The 19,202-nt window shown below is 42.4% G+C and overlaps 1 pseudogene; it reads left to right on the forward strand.

Moving 5' to 3' along the window:
• Nucleotides 1–804: 804 nt before the first annotated feature.
• LOC129817091 (laforin-like) lies at nucleotides 805–17,851 on the forward strand (annotated as a pseudogene).
• Nucleotides 17,852–19,202: the final 1,351 nt, after the last annotated feature.

Genomic DNA, 19,202 nt, shown 5'->3' on the forward strand with positions numbered 1-19,202 from the left:
ACAGACAGAAATACTCTTCAGTTTCATCAGGCGGCAGCACTACCACTAAAACGACGTTGGAGGTGGTTTATGGTTGTGAAATGAACATTCAATTCTTTGGCAACAGCTCTGGCGGATATTCCTGCAGTAAGCATGCCAATTGCTCGCTCTCTCAAAATTGAGTCATCTGTGGCATTGTGCTGTGTGACAAAGCTGCACATTTAAGAGTGGCCTTTTATTGCCCCCAGCACAAGGTGCACCTCTGTAGCTTTTTGATATGCCACACCTGTCAGGTGGATGGATTATCTTGGCAAAGGAGAAATTCTCACTAACAGGGATGTAAACAAATGTGTGCCCAAAATTTGAGGGAAATAAGCTTTTTGTGTATATGGAACATTTCTTGGTTCGTTTGTTTCTGCTAATGAAACTTGGGACCAACACTTTGCATGTGGCATCATTTTTTTTGTTTAGTATATTTCCATGTCTGTTTCCATGGCATAGGCAGGCCTGCAGCCTACATGTTGAGTTTGATGTATTCTGCCTGTTGCTCTTTCAACTGTAATAAGCAGTTCAATCACTTGATGGCGGCAAAGACATGTCTTTGAATTGCACTGGCTCGAGCCTCTGGCTCTTTGTTTCCGACAGAAAGGGTGGCGCGCAGTGATGAATGATGCATAAATGACCACCTTGCGAAACACCAGGACAGAAGGCCTTACAATGTCACACCAAAGGACCACATCTCATCCATCATTCCCTGCAATCTAACTCATCTTCTGTATATGGTATGTTTCCTTTGGGTATTGTGAAGATAGATTAGAATATGAGATGGATGAGAGGGATAGAGGTCAGAAAGCGAGTGGTGAAGCAGGGATATCTAACCGTGATCCAGGCAGAAGCACTACCACTATTACTAGATCAGCCCCAAAGTTATTAGCATTGGAAATTAGCATGTGATGGTTTTCCATGCAGCCTAGCTCACAGTACTCTCGGCCTATTTGGAAATACTTGGATCAACAGTGAATTGGAATAAAAACTTTATGAATAAACTGTATTTTATTTGGTGTTGAAGGCCTACTTGAAGGCCTATTACCTACCACCACATTACCTTTAATCCAAAGATGTTATGTCAACGACCAGAGCAACCTGGTGGATGGGGTGTAATGCCACCCTGTTGGACACTCGATCGAGGTGACGTATGTCGTACGGACGAGATGAAGCACATAATTGACTTTTATTTTGTTTTCACAAATAGTCCTCTTTAAAATAACCAATCTCAGTCCTCTTTAAAGTGAACTCTGGGGTAAAAAAAAAAGCAGTTCACTTTGTTTTCACACTGCCCTTGCCTTTGAATGAGGACTCAACTCATTTGCCAGTTCACTTCACCTATTTTGTGGTTTGAATCCTCTTTGCGTTCACATGTACTATGTCTAGAAAGGAATCAAGATCTTTTCCCAACATTCACTCAATGCACTCTGGGCTTTGATGGACATCAGAATGTGTTGATGGACAGCTGAATATATCGTACCTACTTACATTTTGGAAGTTAAGAATGCATTTAGTTAAGAGATGAGACATAATAGTGATCAGAAGATAGTAGTAACATGTTAACATTATTGGTGACAGAATAAATAACCGAAGAATAACTGCAGATTTAATAATGCTGTAGTCGGAAATTGTACACCCAATGTAGGCTATTGCCCCTTTAAGAGCTAGAATAGATTTGGTACCCTATGCTGTGATTCTCACGACATATGTTGGTGTCTTATCACACTATTCAAACCCTACAATCAAATAAACAGCTATCTTAGCCTGTAGATCACATAATGAAAAACAAATAAACTGAACTAAAAACACACATTTTGGAATTTCTGTGCATCCATGACAATCAATAGGCCTAACCGAAAACAGCACGTTTTTTTTCTGTGAACCTGTACTTTATGATTCTTTCTCTATTGTGAAACCAATGTGAGACGGTTTATTGCAGTAGTCTAGTTCAGTGGTTGTCGCGATCGTCTTTAGGAGAGAGGGGGACCAAGGCGCAGCGCGTGGAAAGTACATCCTCTTTATTTGAGAAAGAAGATGAAAACGAAAACGAATACTATACAAACTACAAAAACAACAAAACAGACGACCGTGAAGCTATACAAACAGAAGTGCTGCCACTAAACACTCTGACATAGACAATTCCCCACAAACAGCTAAAGCCTATGGTTGCCTTAAATATGGCTCCCAATCAGAGACAACAATAACCAGCTGTCTCTAATTGAGACCCAATTCAGGCAACCATAGACTTTCCTAGATACCTAAACTCAACCATAGACACAGCTAGACTTCTATACTAAACATAAACCCAACTACTCTAATAAACTCCCTAAACCTTACAACCACCGTAGACACTACAAAAAACACATACATTCCCCATGTCACACCCTGACCTAACTAAAATAATTAAGAAAACAAAGAATACTAAGGCCAGGGCGTGACAGTGGTTCCCAAACTGCGGGGAGCGAGTGGTCTGCAGCCAGGAGCGCGAGGGCCCCCGCCCCCACCCCACAAAACAAAATGAATATATATACAGTCCCAGTCAAAAGTTTGGACACACCTACTCATTCAAGGGTTTTTATTTATTTGTACTATTTTCTACATTGTAGAATAATAGTGAAGACATCAAAACTATGAAATTACACCTAAGGGAATCATACAGTAACCAAAAAAGTGTTCAACAAATCAAAATATACTGTATGTTATATTTGAGGTTCTTCAAAGTAGCCACCCTTTGCCTTGATGACAGCTTTGCAAACTCTTGGCATTTTCTCAACCAGCTTCATGAGGCAGTCACCTGGAATACATTTCAATTAACAGGTGTGCTTTGCTAAAAGTTCATTTGTGGATTTTCTTTCCTTCTTAATGCGTTTGAGCCAATCAGTTGTGTTGTGACATGTGGTATACATGTGCTATACAGAAGACAGCCCAATTTGGTAAAAGATTAAGTCCATATTAGGGCAAGAACAGCTAAAATAAGCAAAGTGAAACGACAGTCCATCATTATTTTAAGACGCGAAGGTCGTCAATCCAGAAAATTTCAACAACTTTCTTCAAGTGCAGTCGCAAAAACCATCAAGCGCCACAAGAAAGGAAGACGCACAGTTACCTCTGGTGCAGAGAATACGTTCATTAGAGTTACCAGCCTCAGAAATTGCAGGCCAAATAAATTCTTCAGAGTTCAAATAACAGACACTTCTCAACATCAACTGTTCAGAGGAGACTGTGTGAATCAACCTTTTCCTCAACGTGATCAAGACAAAGGAGATGATTGTGGACTACAGAAATAAGAGGCCCGAGCACGCCCCCATTCTCATCGACTGGGCTGCAGTGGAACAGGTTGAGAGCTTCAAGTTCTTTGGTGTCCACATCACCAACAAATAACATGGTCCAAGCACACCAAGACAGTCGTGAAGAGGTTACGACAAAATCTATAACCCCTCAGGAGACTGAAAAGATTTGGCATGGGTCCGTGAAAATGCTGCCCCCTATTCCAAACAAGTTTTAAAGACAGGGTCCTGAAAAAGGGATGTTTCTTTTTTTTGCTGAGTTTATGTACACCGAGGATCTTAAAACGTTTCACCTTCTCCACTGCTGTCCCGTCGATGTGGATAGAGGGGTGCTCCCCTTGCTGTTTCCTGAAGTCCACAATCATCTCTTTTGTTTTGCTGATATTGAGTGAGAGGTTATTTTCATGACACCACGCTCCAAGGGCCCTCACCTCCTCCCTGTAGGCTGTCTCGTTTTTGTTGGTAATCAACCCTACTGCTGTAGTATCATCTGCAAACTTGATGATTGAGTTGGAGGCGTGCAGGGCCACGCAGTCGTGGGTGAATAGGGAGGGGGCTGAGCACACACCCTTGTGGGGCACCAGTGTTGAGGATCAGCGGAGTGGATATGTTGTTTCCTACATTCATCATCTAGGGGGCAGCCTGTCAGGACATCCAGGACCCAGTTGCCCAGGGTGGGGTCAAGACCCAGGGTCTCAAGCTTAATGATGAGTTTGGAGGGTACTATGGTGTTGAATGCAGAGCTCTGCTCAATGAACAGCATTCTTATATAGCTATTCCTTTTGTCCAGATGGGATAGGGCAGTGTGCAGTGTGCTAATTATAATTCCCTTTTCAGGGAGTTGTTGTTTTGTTATCGTTTGTAGAAGCTTGATTTTTTTGCCGTGTGCAGTGTCTCCTGAGTGAGTTTGAGTCTTAGTGTTTGTTGTTTTCCCAGTTTAATTTTGTACCTTCTGTTGAACGTTTTCCAGTAAAGTATTCAAGTTTTTTCCTAAACCACTGTTTCTTCGTCTGGTTCTCTTCTCTGCTCCTGGGTTGTACCTCACCATGTCACATAACACTGATATATTTGATCCTGAGGTGAATAGCTCCTCCCACCACATCCTCATGTCATGAGTGGGATGCTAGACCCTCTTCAATCTCTGAGCAGTGACAGCCAGCCATGTTTACCCTCCTCTCTCATGTCTCCTACTAGCCTCCTCTCTCACACAAATGTTTAATTACAATTGAAACAGGGTTTTGTGAGGCATTCGGCAATTCATTCAGTGGTACAACGCATTCAAGGGCCCTTCAGGAATTAAACCATTAGTGGTTGTATCTCATCAACCCCATGACTTTCTCTTTTCATGGGTTGGAGCGATAGAGGAGGAAGAGGTGTCCGAATTGAGTTGTGTCCTCTGAGCACCTCATAGATAGCTCATTTCGTTGGCCCTCGCTCGCAAAATCCATTAGAGGAACGAGAGATTAAAAGTGTTAAAGACAAAGAGATTTATGTGAAGAAGAGGGGGAAACTTTTGTGAGGTCGCTGATAACTATTTGCAATGCGCTAGCCAGACTGTCATCATCATCATCATTTCATTTCTTAATTTCCCACCTTCTTCACAAACTTTAAGAGCGATGGCGAGTCATTTGCCTGTGTGTCATGGTGGTTAATTGGCAGTTTGGGCCATATGAAGTAATTTACTGACAGCAGGATGAGGGGTTGTATGAAATGCAGTCATTCCAATGTTCAGATTGAAAATAGAGTTGAGTAGCTAATTACAGGGCAGACAATAGTTGTATTTTGCAGTTGATTTGAAAGTGCTGTATCAACTAAAAGGCAAATATTTTCTTTCAAATTCAAATGTATCTCATAAAAACAAATAATATTAGAAAGTATTTTAAATACTACAAAGAAAAAACAAATAATATGTGAAGGTATTTGAACATTAACATTTTCAGATTTGAATTTTTTTATTAAATGGCTGCCAAATATTTGATGACGAACAGTTGAATTAGTCTAAATATATCATCAAATGCACATGGCTCAAAAGCTCTTAGATATGAATCTTAATATAGCCTATAGTAATCTCTCATAATGAAATACATGAGAGACATGGAAACGCCTCAACATTAGAATAGACCACTTTTCCAGCTTCAAAATGACTAACAAATATATATTTCATAATGAGGGAGATGTAAGGTAATACAGTAACACTTGACATCAAGTTTTTATACATGTGTCGTTACTGATTATTTCAATAGCAACACTGTTGTTACATAGGACTTTGGAAATTGCTTTATAATAATGAAGTTATTACATGAAATAAGGAATAGTCCTTATTCCTCTTGGGCACAGTAGTTACAAAAACTCTTAGCTCATTGCTATGCAGTTCAAATGCAATTATTATGTAATAACATACTTATAAAATGTTGCTCCAAACGTAATTACCATTTTATTACACATGCACAGTGTACACATGAACAGTGTAATGTTAAGTGTTACTGAGAACGCTAACAATAACAAAATATGTCTATTAAAACCTGTTATGGCTGCAGGGGGCGTATTGAGAAGCCAGATAATATGTGCCCATTTCAAACGGCGTCGTACTCAATTCTTGCTCGTACAATATGCATATTATTATTACAATTGGATAGAAAACACTCTCTAGTTTCTAAAAACGTTTGAATTATTTCTCTGAGTGAAACAGAAATCCTTCTGCAGCACTTTTCCTGACCAGGAAGTGAAATGTCAGAAATCTATGCTCTGTTCAACTGCATGCCTATACATGGGCGTGTTACGTAAGAGTCTACAAACACTTCCTACGCCTTCCCCTGGTTGTCAAGATGCGGAGAGAGAAGAAATTTCGTGTCTATCTTGGTCTGAGGTGGAATAAAAGGTCTTTGTTTGACGTGACCGTCCATATCCTGTTTCTGGAGCGCGCGAAAGAGGACATGGATATGGCTTCTGTTTAGCTGTCGTTATGAACGACGAACATCTCCGTCTTAGATTTGATTTGATACATGTCACCATATCATCGTAACGTATGTTTTTTCAATATAGTTTAATCAGATTATTGAAACTTTTTCGGGAGTTTTGCCGTGTTCCGTTTTCTAACTTTGTTGACATTGGAGTAATCCGTGTCACTTGGCAAGTGCCCATGCTAAATGAAGAGGGATATTTGCCGTTCCAGATCAAAACAACAACTATTCTGGACAAAGGACACCTTATCCAACATTCTGACGGAAGATCACCAAAAGTAAGAAACATTTTATGATGCTATTTCTAATATCTGTCGTGCATGTTGACTGGTCGTGGGCGCCCAAGTGTTTCTGGCTATTGTGGCTATGCTAATATCACTCTACATTTTGTTTGCGCTGTAAAACATTTAATAAATCGGAAATATTGTCTAGAATCACAAGATGCCTGTCTTTAATTGCTGCACACTGTGTATTTTTCAGAAATGTTTTATGATGAGTAATTAGGTATTTGACGTTGGTGTCTGTAAATATTATGGCTGCTTTCGGTGCAATTTCTGATTGTAGCTGAAATGTAAACTATGAATTATACCTGAAATATGCAAAATGTTTCGAAAAAAACATATGCTATACAATAAATATGTTATCAGACTGTCATCTGATGAGGTTGTTTCTTGGTTAGTGGCTATTTTTATCTTTATTTGGCCGAATTTGTGATAGCTACTGATGGAGTCATAAACTGATGGAGTAAGAATATTGGTGTCTTTTGCTAACGTGGTTAGCTAATAGATTTACATATTGTGTCTTCCCTGTAAAACATTTTAAAAATCGGACATGTTGGCTTGATTCACAAGATGTGCACCTTTCATCTGGTGTCTTGGACTTGTTAATGTGTGAAAGTTAAATATTTAAAAAAAAATATATTTTGAATTTCGCGCCCTCCACTTGAGCTAGCTGTTGTCATAAGTGTACCGGCGTCGGGCTGCAGCCATAAGAAGTTTTAAGTGTCGAAAGGAAACTAAACATCGCAAACTGCCTTCTTGAATACAGCGAACGTAGCTGGAAAATCATGTAAGCTTGTTTGAGTTAACTATCACTTTAAAGATGGTATAGTGCGTGCTTGTAAGAAGAACACCTAACCTCAGATTGACAAAATGGTTCAAGTTGTTTTTGCTAAACATCCAACAATGCTTCGAAATGGCTTTAAATCTCCGCAGTATTTTCCGGTTATCACAAAATGAATTGCAGCTTTCAACTTTTTCAGTGGCATGTTGAAAGAGTCCTACGTGCTCCATTCATTCTATTTCTAACTTCAACAAGCAGTTCCAGATACAGCCCAGCCAATAGTTGAAGGCATCCAATCCAATAGTTTCTGAAAAGTCACTTCCTGAGATCTGTATCCCCACAAAAACAATGATGTAGTTGCTTTCTCTGATCTGTATTCAAATGGTTTTACAAAGTAGTTACTTTTTGAGATCTGAATTGAAGTGGTTTCGAAAAAGTAGTCACTTTCTGAAATCTGTATTTAAAAAAGTTTTAAAAAGCCACTGAACATGACGATTGGCCCTATGTTCTGTTGCTCATTAGGAAAACGAGATTTGTCTTGGAGGTTTCCTGACCGATTCCGCGTTTGGTTAATGATGTTTGTCCGCCATGAGACACTGTATATGCTGAATTCTATTTCACTTCCTCAAAATCTCCAGAATGAATCTAAGATCACTTATTTGACATATTTCTTAAGTTCATTGATGACCTCGTCCCCACAGTTTCTGTACTTACAGTACATACCCCCAAACAGAAGCCATGGATTACAGGCAGCATCCGCACTGAGCTAAAGGCTAGAGCTGCCGCTTTCAAGGAGCGGGACTCTAACCAGGAAACTTATAAGATATCCCACTATGCCCTCCGACTAACCATCAAACAGGCAAAAGCATCAATACAGGACTAAGATCGAATCGTACTACACCGGCTCTAACGCTCTTTGGATGTGGCAGGGCTTGCAAACCATTACAGACTACAAAGGGAAGCACTGCCGAGAGTTGCCCAGTGACACGAGCCTACCAGTCAAGCTAAACTACTTCTATGCTCGCTTCGAGGCAAATAACACTGTAACATGCATGAGAGCACCAGCTGACCCGGAAAAATGTGTGATCACACTCTCCGCCGCCGATATGAGTAAGACCTTTAAACAGGTCAACATTCACAAGGCCGCACGGCCAGACGGAATACCAGGACGTTTACATTTACATTACATTTAAGTCATTTAGCAGACGCTCTTATCCAGAGCGACTTACAAATTGGTGCATTCACCTTATATCCAGTGGAACAGCCACTTTACAATAGTGCATCTAAATCTTTTAAGGGGGGGGGGGGGTTAGAAGGATTACTTTATCCTATCCTAGGTATTGCTTAAAGAGGTGGGGTTTCAGGTGTCTCCGGAAGGTGGTGATTGACTCCGCTGACCTGGCGTCGTGAGGGAGTTTGTTCCACCATTGGGGTGCCAGAGCAGCGAACAGTTTTGACTGGGCTGAGCGGGAACTGTACTTCCTCAGAGGTAGGGAGGCAAGCAGGGCAGAGGTGGATGAACGCAGTGCCCTTGTTTGGGTGTAGGGCCTGATCAGAGCCTGAAGGTACAGAGGTGCCGTTCCCCTCACAGCTCCGTAGGCAAGCACCATGGTCTTGTAGCGGATGCGAGCTTCAACTGGAAGCCAGTGGAGAGAACGGAGGAGCGGGGTGACGTGAGAGAACTTGGGAAGGTTGAACACCAGACGGGCTGCGGCGTTCTGGATGAGTTGTAGGGGTTTAATGGCACAGGCAGGGAGCCCAGCCAACAGCGAGTTGCAGTAATCCAGATGGGAGATGACAAGTGCCTGGATTAGGACCTGCGCCGCTTCCTGTGTGAGGCAGGGTCGTACTCTGCGAATGTTGTAGAGCATGAACCTACAGCAACGGGCCACCGCTGTATACTGCGAGCATGCGCTGACCAACTGGCAAGTCTCTTCACTGACTTTTTCAACCTCTCCTTGTCCAATGTTTTAAGCAGACTACCATAGTCCCTGTGCCCAAGAACACTAAGGTAACCTGCCTAAACGACTACCAACGCTTAGCACTCACGTCTGTAGCCATGAAATGCTTTGAAAGGCTAGTCATGGCTGACATCAACACCATCATCCCAGAAACCCTAGACCCACTCCAATTTGCACACCGCCCCAACAGATCCACAGATGATGCAATCCCCGTTGCACTCCCCGCTACCCTTTCCCACCTGTACAAAAATAACACCTATGTGAGAAAGCCATTCATTGACTACAGCTCAGCGTTCAACACCATAGTGCCCTCAAAACTCATCCCTGGGACTAAACACCTCCCTCTGCAACTGGATCCTGGACTTCCTGACGGGCCACCCCCAGGTGGTAAGGATAGGTAACAACACATCCGGAATGCTGATCCTCAACACAGGGGCCACTCAGGGGTGCGTGCTCAGTCCCTCCGAGACTCCCTGTTCACTCATGACTGCACAGCCAGGCACGACTCCAACACCATCATTACATTCGCTGATGACACAACAGTGGTAGGCCTGATCACCGACAACAACGAGACAGCCTATAGGGAGGAGGTCAGGGACCTGGCCCTGTGGTGCCAGTGCAGCAACCTCTCCCTCAATGTGATCAAGACAAAGGAGATGATTGTGGACTACAGGAAAAAGAGGCCCGAGCACGCCCCCATTCTCATCGACTGGGCTGCAGTGGAGCAGGTTGAGAGCTTCAAGTTCCTTGGTGTCCACATCACCAACAAACTAACATGGTCCAAGCACACCAAGACAGTCGTGAAGAGGGCACAACAAAATCTATAACCCCCTCAGGAGACTGAAAAGATTTGGTGTGAGTCCTCAGATCCTCAAAAATTTCTACAGCTGCACATTCGAGAGCATCCTGACTGGTTGCATCACTGACTGGTATGGCACTACAGAGGGTAGTGCGAGTGGCCCAGTACATCACCGGGGCCAAGCTTCCTGCAATTCAGGACCTCTATACCAGGCGGTGTCAGAGGAAGGCCCTAAAAATGGTCAAAGTCTCCAGCCACCCTAGTCATAGACTGTTCTCTTTTCTCCCGCATGGCAAGCGGTACCGGAGTGCCAAGTCTAGGTCCAAGAGGCTTCTAAACAGCTTCTAACCCCAAACCATAAGACTCTTGAACATCTAGTCAAATGGCTACCCAGACTATTTGCAGCCCCCCCTCACCCCCTCTTTACACCACTGCTACTCTCTGTTGTCATCTTTGCATAGTCACTTTAATAACTCTACCTACATGTACATACTACCTCAAATAATCGGTGCCCCCTTACAGTGACTCTGTATCGGTACCCCCCTGTATATAACCTTGCTAATATTATTTCACTGCTGCTCTTTATTTACTTGTTACTTTTATCTCTTATTCTTCTGTATTTTTCTTCTGTATTTTTTACACCTGTTGTATTCGGCACATGTGACTGATAAAATATGATTTATTTAGACATTTTTGCAAAGGGAGTTTTAGTTGCGCAATTTCATATCTACGGTGCTAGCTGCAGTATTTCTCAAGTAAAAAAATGTTTGACGCGTTATCTTATGGTACCAACGTTGGCTCTGATGGGCAGGTCTGTCTCACTGTCTATGCTACTGGAGAGAGAGCAATCACCACAGCTGTTCACCCCATGTTCGTGGGCTAATGGACTTCGTCAAATCAAAACCCAACCTTCATGTACCCGCTGTGACACAGGGATGTTCCAAAATGATCCTTTACACTGTAGTAAACTGTCACCAGAATAACTGTTTCTATCTCATATCGATGCCATATAGGCCGTTTTCAAAGGGATTCATTGCTTTTTAATAAAGGCAGTCGCTCTTTAAAAAGTAGTCCTTTTTTGGAATCTGTATTAAAGTAGTTGTAGTCACCTCCGAAGTAACTATTTGATGCCTACATTTAAAAAAAAATTTTTTTTTTACTTTTCACAAACACACAGACACGCACGCACACACACTTGCCATCTTTGCTCAGTGCACACACCTTGTGAGGTGAACTGCTGGACACAGACAAAATTAGCCTGATCCCCCTCTCTGGATATACACCTTAAAATGAAACAGAGGGTGGCCAGGTCCAACCGGTTTTCATTTGTGGCCCAAGACCTTTACAAGCCTTTGTCAATGACCTCTGTACTGCAGGAAGCACATGAACTTGTATACCTCTCCTTTAATAATAGCTTTTTAAATGAGACTTCCAGGCTGGTATCAGTATAGCCACCGGTATCCTACACAGCCCGCTCTCTAATACATTTATCATTGTTTATCTGAAAGGGAGGGTAATGCAATTTACAGGAACATTGTTCGTTACGCATCGATCAGAGGTGACTCCCAAGGACTTCTCTACCATTGTCTTGCTAATGCAATTCAAACTTGTTGGTACAGTTGGGTTATTTCGACAGTTTAGAGATGTTTGTTTCTGTTGTAAGCTCCTCTTTACTTCCATGCCAGGGCTTTGACTGGTTGGCCATGTTTACCCAGTGGAGAAGGATAAGTTCACACCAGCCCACACATTCATCAGTGCCATAAGTACACCAGACAGTGAACAGAACACGAAAAACGACACTGTATAAAAGGATTTGTTGGTTCAACTTATTATTTCCAGTGATCTAGTTGCAGGGGGGGGGGGGGTACTGTCACGACTTGCTCCGAAGTTGGTCCCTCTCCTTGTTCGGGCGGCGTTCGGCGGTCGAAGTCACCGACCTTCTAGCCATCGCTGATCCTCTTTTCATTTTCCTTTGGTTTTGTCTAGTCTTGTATCACACCTGGTTCCAATCCCATTCATTGCATGTTGTGTATTTAACCCTCTGTTCCCCCTCATTGTCCTTGTCAGTGATTGTTTGTTTGTAAGCATTGTGCAGGATATGTTCTGGTGTGCGGCGGGTTTTGTACCCACGTGTATTATTTAGTACATTTTGGTTTTCAGAGTTTTTGAGCACTTATTAAACTGCTCCGTTTTATACCAAGTTTGATCTCCTGCGCCTGACTTCCCTGCCACCAGCACGCACCCTTACATACACGTAGCAGAATTGCACAAGTAATCCAATTTAATTTAATTCAATGTAGCCAAATCAGCTTTTCTTTCTTAATTTAATCAAATTACCATTTTAACATGGAGTGTGTGCGGTGCTAACCAGCTAGCTAGCATGTAACATCATGGCTAATGTCCTTGCTATTCGTGTGCTGAAAAGGTTTCATAATTTTTTATACAGGCCACTTTATAAACTTACCCAATAAATATTTATACCGTGTAGGTTACCAAGTAGGTAAATAACATGCTAGAGTGAGTAGCTTGGCAATAGGTGTGTATCTCCTTGTAAACAATACAACCACTATATTGTTTTCAAGGAGATACTCACCTATTGCCAAGCTACTCACTCCAGTTTAGAAACCTGTTGAATGCAGTAGAAGAGTTGCCGAAGCACGGTCTTGATCAATCCACTTCCTGAAATGATGCCGCTGCCTATAAATTAACAATGAGTTCTAAAATAAATTGTGCTAGTACGACAAGGCTTAAGTACATAAAAAAATGTTTGATTCTAAACATTGTACACTTTTGTTTAAGAATTGATTACTAGAATTACCAGTAGCAAGTGCTAAACCAAATTAAGTGTGATCTATGTTCCCTATCAATATGCCAACAAGGAGCAAACTCAAACACAAACACAAATATCACACAATTGGACAGGTGAGCTGATGCCTTCTGAGTGTTTTTTTGTGTAGTTAATCTATTTTATAACCAATTGTAACATTACACATATTACTTTCACTACAGTGGCCTCACCAAACACGAATTGCTAGATGGCTAGCCATGAAAGCTTAGACCCAATATTAGGATCTCTAATACATGTACATGCATGGAGAAATAGTATATGTAAATCTTTCTCCTACAGTTTAGTCAGTTAGCAGACGCTCTTATCTAGAGCGACTTACAGTTAGTCTTACAGGAATAAGCAATAGTCAGTCAGGTTGTGCGCTACTGGTAAGAAGTCAGGGGCAGGAGAGCTGGGAGTTGTGATCAGGCGCACACTTTAATTGGCAGAAGTAACAACAGATGGACGCAACTGCGTCAAAAAACCTCCAGCCAAAATGGCAAAAGTGCAAAGCGCGACAACAGTCACAATAATGCATAAGTTAAACAATTAAACACACTCGGGTACAACACGGTACCCGAGGATAAGAACGTCTGCTAAATGACTTAAATGTAAATGTAATGTAATGAAAAACCAGCCTGGTGCGTAACATGAAACATGTAACAAAACAATTCCACATAAAGACATGGGGGGGAACAGAGGGAATATATATGTAGTGTGATTAGGGAATGTAAACCAGGTGTGCGGGGAAACAAGACAAAACAAATGGAACAATGAACAGTGGAGCGGCGATGGCTAGAAGACCGGTGACGTCGACCGCCAACGCCGCCAGAACAAGGAGAGGAGCCGACTTAGGCGGAAGTCGTGACAAGGCCTTAGTTACACATATGTAGACTTTCATGCAGTAAAAACCTGTAATCCTCAGCTAACACAATATGAACCCATAGCCCATATGAACCCATTAACTGACACAGTTAATTCTATGTGGCTCCATATTCTTTAAGACTTGCTGCATTGGTGTCAGAAAATTAGATATTGCATGTGTCCTTTGCCCTCACAGACAAAACATGAATTTATTGGCTGCAAGGAATATGGGGGAAGTCACTCCAGAAAAGTTGCACCAATCAAATTCGATTTAAAACAAACCGATCAAATAAATGCCAATTGTGACATTTGTTGGCACCCCATAGGGATTCTTACTTATGAGGAGCTGTATTGTGGCCTTCCATGGGTCCCTTTAACGGGAGTATAAAAATAGTTAACATGCATGGAAGATGCATTTTTCCTCAATGACAATGTGGAAAGGCAAAAACACTCACAAATAAAAAATAAAAAAAATTCCCCCCGCTATTAAACAATACCACACACCAGTACATGTGCACCGGACGCAGTTGCACAGACCACTGATTTGACTTCTTGGTTCTGTTAAATGAACACATAGGTCTTAGCCGATTGAAATTAAATTTGTAAGTAAAGTTAATGTACAGATTTGTTGTTATCCTGACTTGACATTTAAAGTCAAGACAACTGTTGTATGCATTTAGTTCATGGATCTAATTTGAAAGTTGAGGGAACACATAGTTCATAACTGATTCAACTTGATTTTATAAGCTAAGATAATGTAATGACTTGTAGTTAATATAACATTTCATTTTTTTGTCAACACAACTGGGATTCTGTTTAAGTTTATTTGACTCATTAGTTCTGATTTGAAAGTTGACTGAACAAATTGTTCTTAGCGGATTCAAATAGATTTTGTAAGTTACGACAGTGTAATTAATTATAGTTATCAAAACATGAAATGTTTAGTAAACACAACTGTTATCTTGGTGTTGTTGATTTGACTTCTTGGTTCTGAATCGAAAGTTAATGTCACGCCCTGATCTGTTTCGCCTGTCGCTGTGATTGTCTCCACCCCCTCCAGGTGTCGCTTATTTTCCCCAATGTATTTATCCCTGTGTTTCCTGTTTCTCTGTATGTTTAGTCAAGTCAACCATCGTGTTTTTCTCCGTACTCCTTTTCTATTCGCTTTTGCTAGTCCTCCTGGTTTTGAACACCGCCTGACTCTGGACTATTTTCCCACCTGCTTGATCATCCTGCCTGCCCTGACCTTGAATCTGCCTGCCCTTCTGTACCTATTGGACTCTGAACTGGTTTTGACCTTTTGCCTGTACACGACCATTCTCTTGCTTACCCCTTTTTGGATTAATAAACATTGTAAGACTCCAACCATCTGCCTCCCGTGTCTGCGTCTGGGTCTCGCCTTGTGCCTTGATAGTTAAATTAACACACAGGTCTTAGCTGATTTAACTTAATTTTGTAAGTACAGTTCATGTCAAGATTTGTAGTTATCCTATCTTGACATTTAAAGTCAAACAACTATTGTCTTTATTTAGTTAATTTGACTTATTGGATCTAATTTGAAAGTTGAGGGAACGTAAGACAATGTAACGATTTATAGTTATTATAACTGGCCATGTTTCGTCAACACAACTAGGATCTTGTTTTAGTTTATTTGACTTATTAGTTCTGATTGGAAAGTTGACTGAGCAAATTGTTCTTTGCTAACTGAACTAGATTTTTTTGTTTACAGCTTTTATTGAGTTAAAGTTAAGTTAACTTAACATTATTTGTCAAATCAACACATTTTCCACATTTAGTTGACTTGAATAGATTAAATAAGTTATTTTTACTTAATCCCCCAAACTTTTTTTTACAGTGTAGATGCTCCTAAATACGAAAATTACACACTTGGGATTTTCAAAATAAGTTTACTTGAGGCTATTCAACTGTACCTTTGTGTTGAAAGAATATACCCATTTCTATGACAGTTGTGAATAACTAAATTTCACAGGATTTTAGAAGAACTGAAGAGTTTCTGGGTGTAGAGAGGAGTCTTTCTCCAGCTGTACATTTAAAGTGGAGGCAAATGTTCCTGAATAATCTCCATTTAACTCTTAAGCAAATAAGGAGCGTCTTTGAGTTTCACTGCCCTGGTTTCCCATAAATACCCAGAAGTCTGTGGCACCAGCTGCTGGCCCAACCAGAGGGGTCCTTGTGGTGTCACTCAACGGTATCATTCTGTGACGCTGTCGCTTCTTTTACGGGTAACTTCCTCCCGCTGTTGAGTTTACTCAAGCTAAATGGAGTCTGGTCTCAGAGTGACAGGGTAGAAAATTAATGGAGGAGGTCAGGGAACGATCACTGCCGGAGAAAATTACAGGAGGAGAGAGAGTGAGAGAGCGAGAGAGCGAGAGAGGAGAGATGGACTGATGGCTTTTCTGAGAAGTGGGGATTTTTTTCGTGTGGAGAGAAATTCGATGAGTGAAAACAGCTTTAGATCAGTTGCCTTTGGTCTGTCTGGGAGACAGTTTCTAAAAATACCGCAGCTCTCACCAGGAATCAGACTAGCAGACTAGTGCATTTAGCTCTTTCACCCTCTAGGCTTCCCTCCATATTTCCCCATCCTACCCCCTTAACCATGTGCTTTTTCTTACCTCCCCATACTCCAACCCTGTTACCCTAATTTTCTACCCCATCGACCATCAACCCCAGTCCCCCAACTCCTGTTCCCCTTCACTGCAACCAGGGTCCTTTACTGGGTGTGTCTGGGCATCAACCCCAGTCCCTTAACCCCTGTTCCCCTTCACTGCAACCAGGGTCCTTTACTGGGTGTGTCTGGGCATCAAACCCAGTCCCTTAACCCCTGTACCCTCTCTGCTCTGTTCCCATAGTCCTGCCCTGGGTGTTTCTGGGTAGCTGCCCTCGCCAGCTGAATCATGTGACCCTCAAGCTGAAGGAGGAGCTGGGCGTGACTATGTTGATGAACCTCCAGAAGGAGGGGGATGTGGTCAACATCTTTTCCGGCTACTACCGCGACCCCGGGCAAGACATGACCCCAGAGACCATGATACACCTGTACAGGGACTGTGGCCTGTGACTGTGGCCTTGCCTATCATGTGGATCCCCATGCTGGATGGGGGGCTCTGGGGTATGTTCAGGACTGCAAATGTGTCTCTCAAGGACCAGGAGAGAAGTAGACTGTAGATCAGTCATGAAGCCCTCCTCTATTGCATCCTTGTATGGATCTGTGTAAAGACTAGTCAGAAAGCCTTCCTCTGACATGTCCTTGTATGTTGCCGCCTGCAGGCCGGACGAGGATGCTACCCCAGAATGTTTTCCTGCTGCACGGTCTCCTGGAGAACAGTCACATGTGTCACGTTCCTGACCTGATTTCCTTTATTTTGTCTTTGTTTAGTATGGTCAGGGCGTGAGTTGGGGTGGGCATTCTATGTTATGTGTTTCTATGTTGGGTTCATGGTTAATTAGCCTGATATGGTTCTCAATCAGGGGCAGGTGTTTTACGTTTCCTCTGATTGAGAACCATATTTAGGTAGGCTGTTCACACTGTTTGTTTGTGGGTGATTGTTGCTGTGTCTGTGTATGTCGCACCACACGGTACTGTTTCGTTTCGTTTCGTTCTTTCTTTCATTTTCGTGTGTTCCTTCCTGTCCGTGCGTTCATGTTATATGTTCTCTAGTTCAGGTTTGTTCACATCGTTTATTGTTTTGTAGTTATCAAGTGTTCTTCGCGTTCGTCGTCTTGATTTAATAAATTCATTATGTATTCAACCAACGCTGCATATTGGTCCGATCCTTCTCGCCCCTCCTCGTCAGATGAGGAGGACGACTTAGACGAGCGTTACAACACGGGTCTACGTTCACTGTAAGGCTGACGTTGGCCGCTCCACCACAGTCGTGTGCGGTCTCCTTATGTTTGTCCTGGGATGGAGCAAGAGGAAGGTGCATTATTTTGTCACTCCCAGGAGGGCAGCGGTCTAAATAAACAAGGAGACCCTGGTAAACGCCCAGGGGGACTTCATGCGCACCTCTGTTTGCTACCTGGAGAGACGCGGGAGGAGCACCCTGTGATGTGGAGTGTTGCTGCCAAGTTGTTGGTCAGTGTCTGCCATAGAAACAGTGGGAAAAAATATGCACACCAGGCATGATTTGTGCAGAAAATGCCAGAAGGTGAAATAACTTAAGTGAAAATAAACCTCTGGGCTCATTTGATCTAATGTAAATGACCAGTTTAGATGACTTGTTGTCATTAACTGGACGGTGCAGAGGTACCCAGAAGGAATTCTACTAGCTGCCAACATACACTATATGTACAAAAGTATGTGGACACCCCTTCAAATTAGTGGATTCGGCTATTTCAGCCACACCCGTTCCTGACAGGTGTATAAAATCCAGCACACAGCCATGCAATCTCCATAGGCTAGCATTGGCAGTAGAATGAATGCCTTACTGAAGAGCTCACTAACTTTCAACGTGGCATCGTCATGGGATGCCTTTCCAAAAAGTCAGTTTATCAAACTTCTGGAAATGTCTAGGAGCAACAACGGCTCAGACGCAAAGTGGTAGGCCACACAAACTCATACAACGGGACGGCTGAGTGCTTAAGCGTGCAGAGCGTAAACATCACTACCAAGGTCCAAACTGCCTCTGGAAGCAACATCAGCACAATAACTATTGGTCAGTATTTTCATGAAATGGGTTTCCATGGCCGAGCAGCCGCACAAGCCTAAGATCACCATGCGCAATGCCAAGCGTTGGCTGGAGTGGAGTAAAACTTGCCACCATTGGACTCTGGAGCAGGAATAATGGTCTGGGCCTGTTTTTCATGGTTTCCCGCCCCCTTAGTTCCAGTGAAGAGAAATCTTAAGCCTGCAGCATACAATGACATTCTAGACGATTTTGTGTTTCCAACTTTGTGGCAACAGTTTGGGGAAGGCCCTTTCCTGTTTCGGCATGACAATGCTCCCGTGCACAAAGCGAGGTCCATACAGAAATGGTTTGTCGAGATCGGTGTGGAAAAAATTGACTGGCGTGCACAGAGCCCTGACCTCATCCCCATCGAACACCTTTGGGATGAATTAGAACGCCGACTGCGGGGCAGGCCTATTCGCCCAACATCAGTCCCCGCAGCAATGTGCTAACTTCTAGTGGAAAACCTTCCCAGAAGAGAGGAGGCTGTTATAGCAGCAAAGAGGAACCAACTACATATTAATGCCCATGACTTTGCAATGAGATATTTGACGAGCATACTTTTGGTCATGTAGTGTGGGTTCAGAAAGCTATTAATACTTCTCATTGTGATGAGTTCTGTTTTTAATTTTTTTTACTTTGGGGTTGTTTGAATTTCTTTGTGAATGTAGTGTTTAAAATTGCATCCTGAAAAGTCAGTTCAGTCCAGAACATTGTCTGTAGATTTGTGTTG

Source organism: Salvelinus fontinalis, chromosome 20 (genome assembly GCF_029448725.1).
Source record: "Salvelinus fontinalis isolate EN_2023a chromosome 20, ASM2944872v1, whole genome shotgun sequence".
In the NCBI taxonomy this organism is placed as follows: Eukaryota; Metazoa; Chordata; class Actinopteri; order Salmoniformes; family Salmonidae; genus Salvelinus; species Salvelinus fontinalis.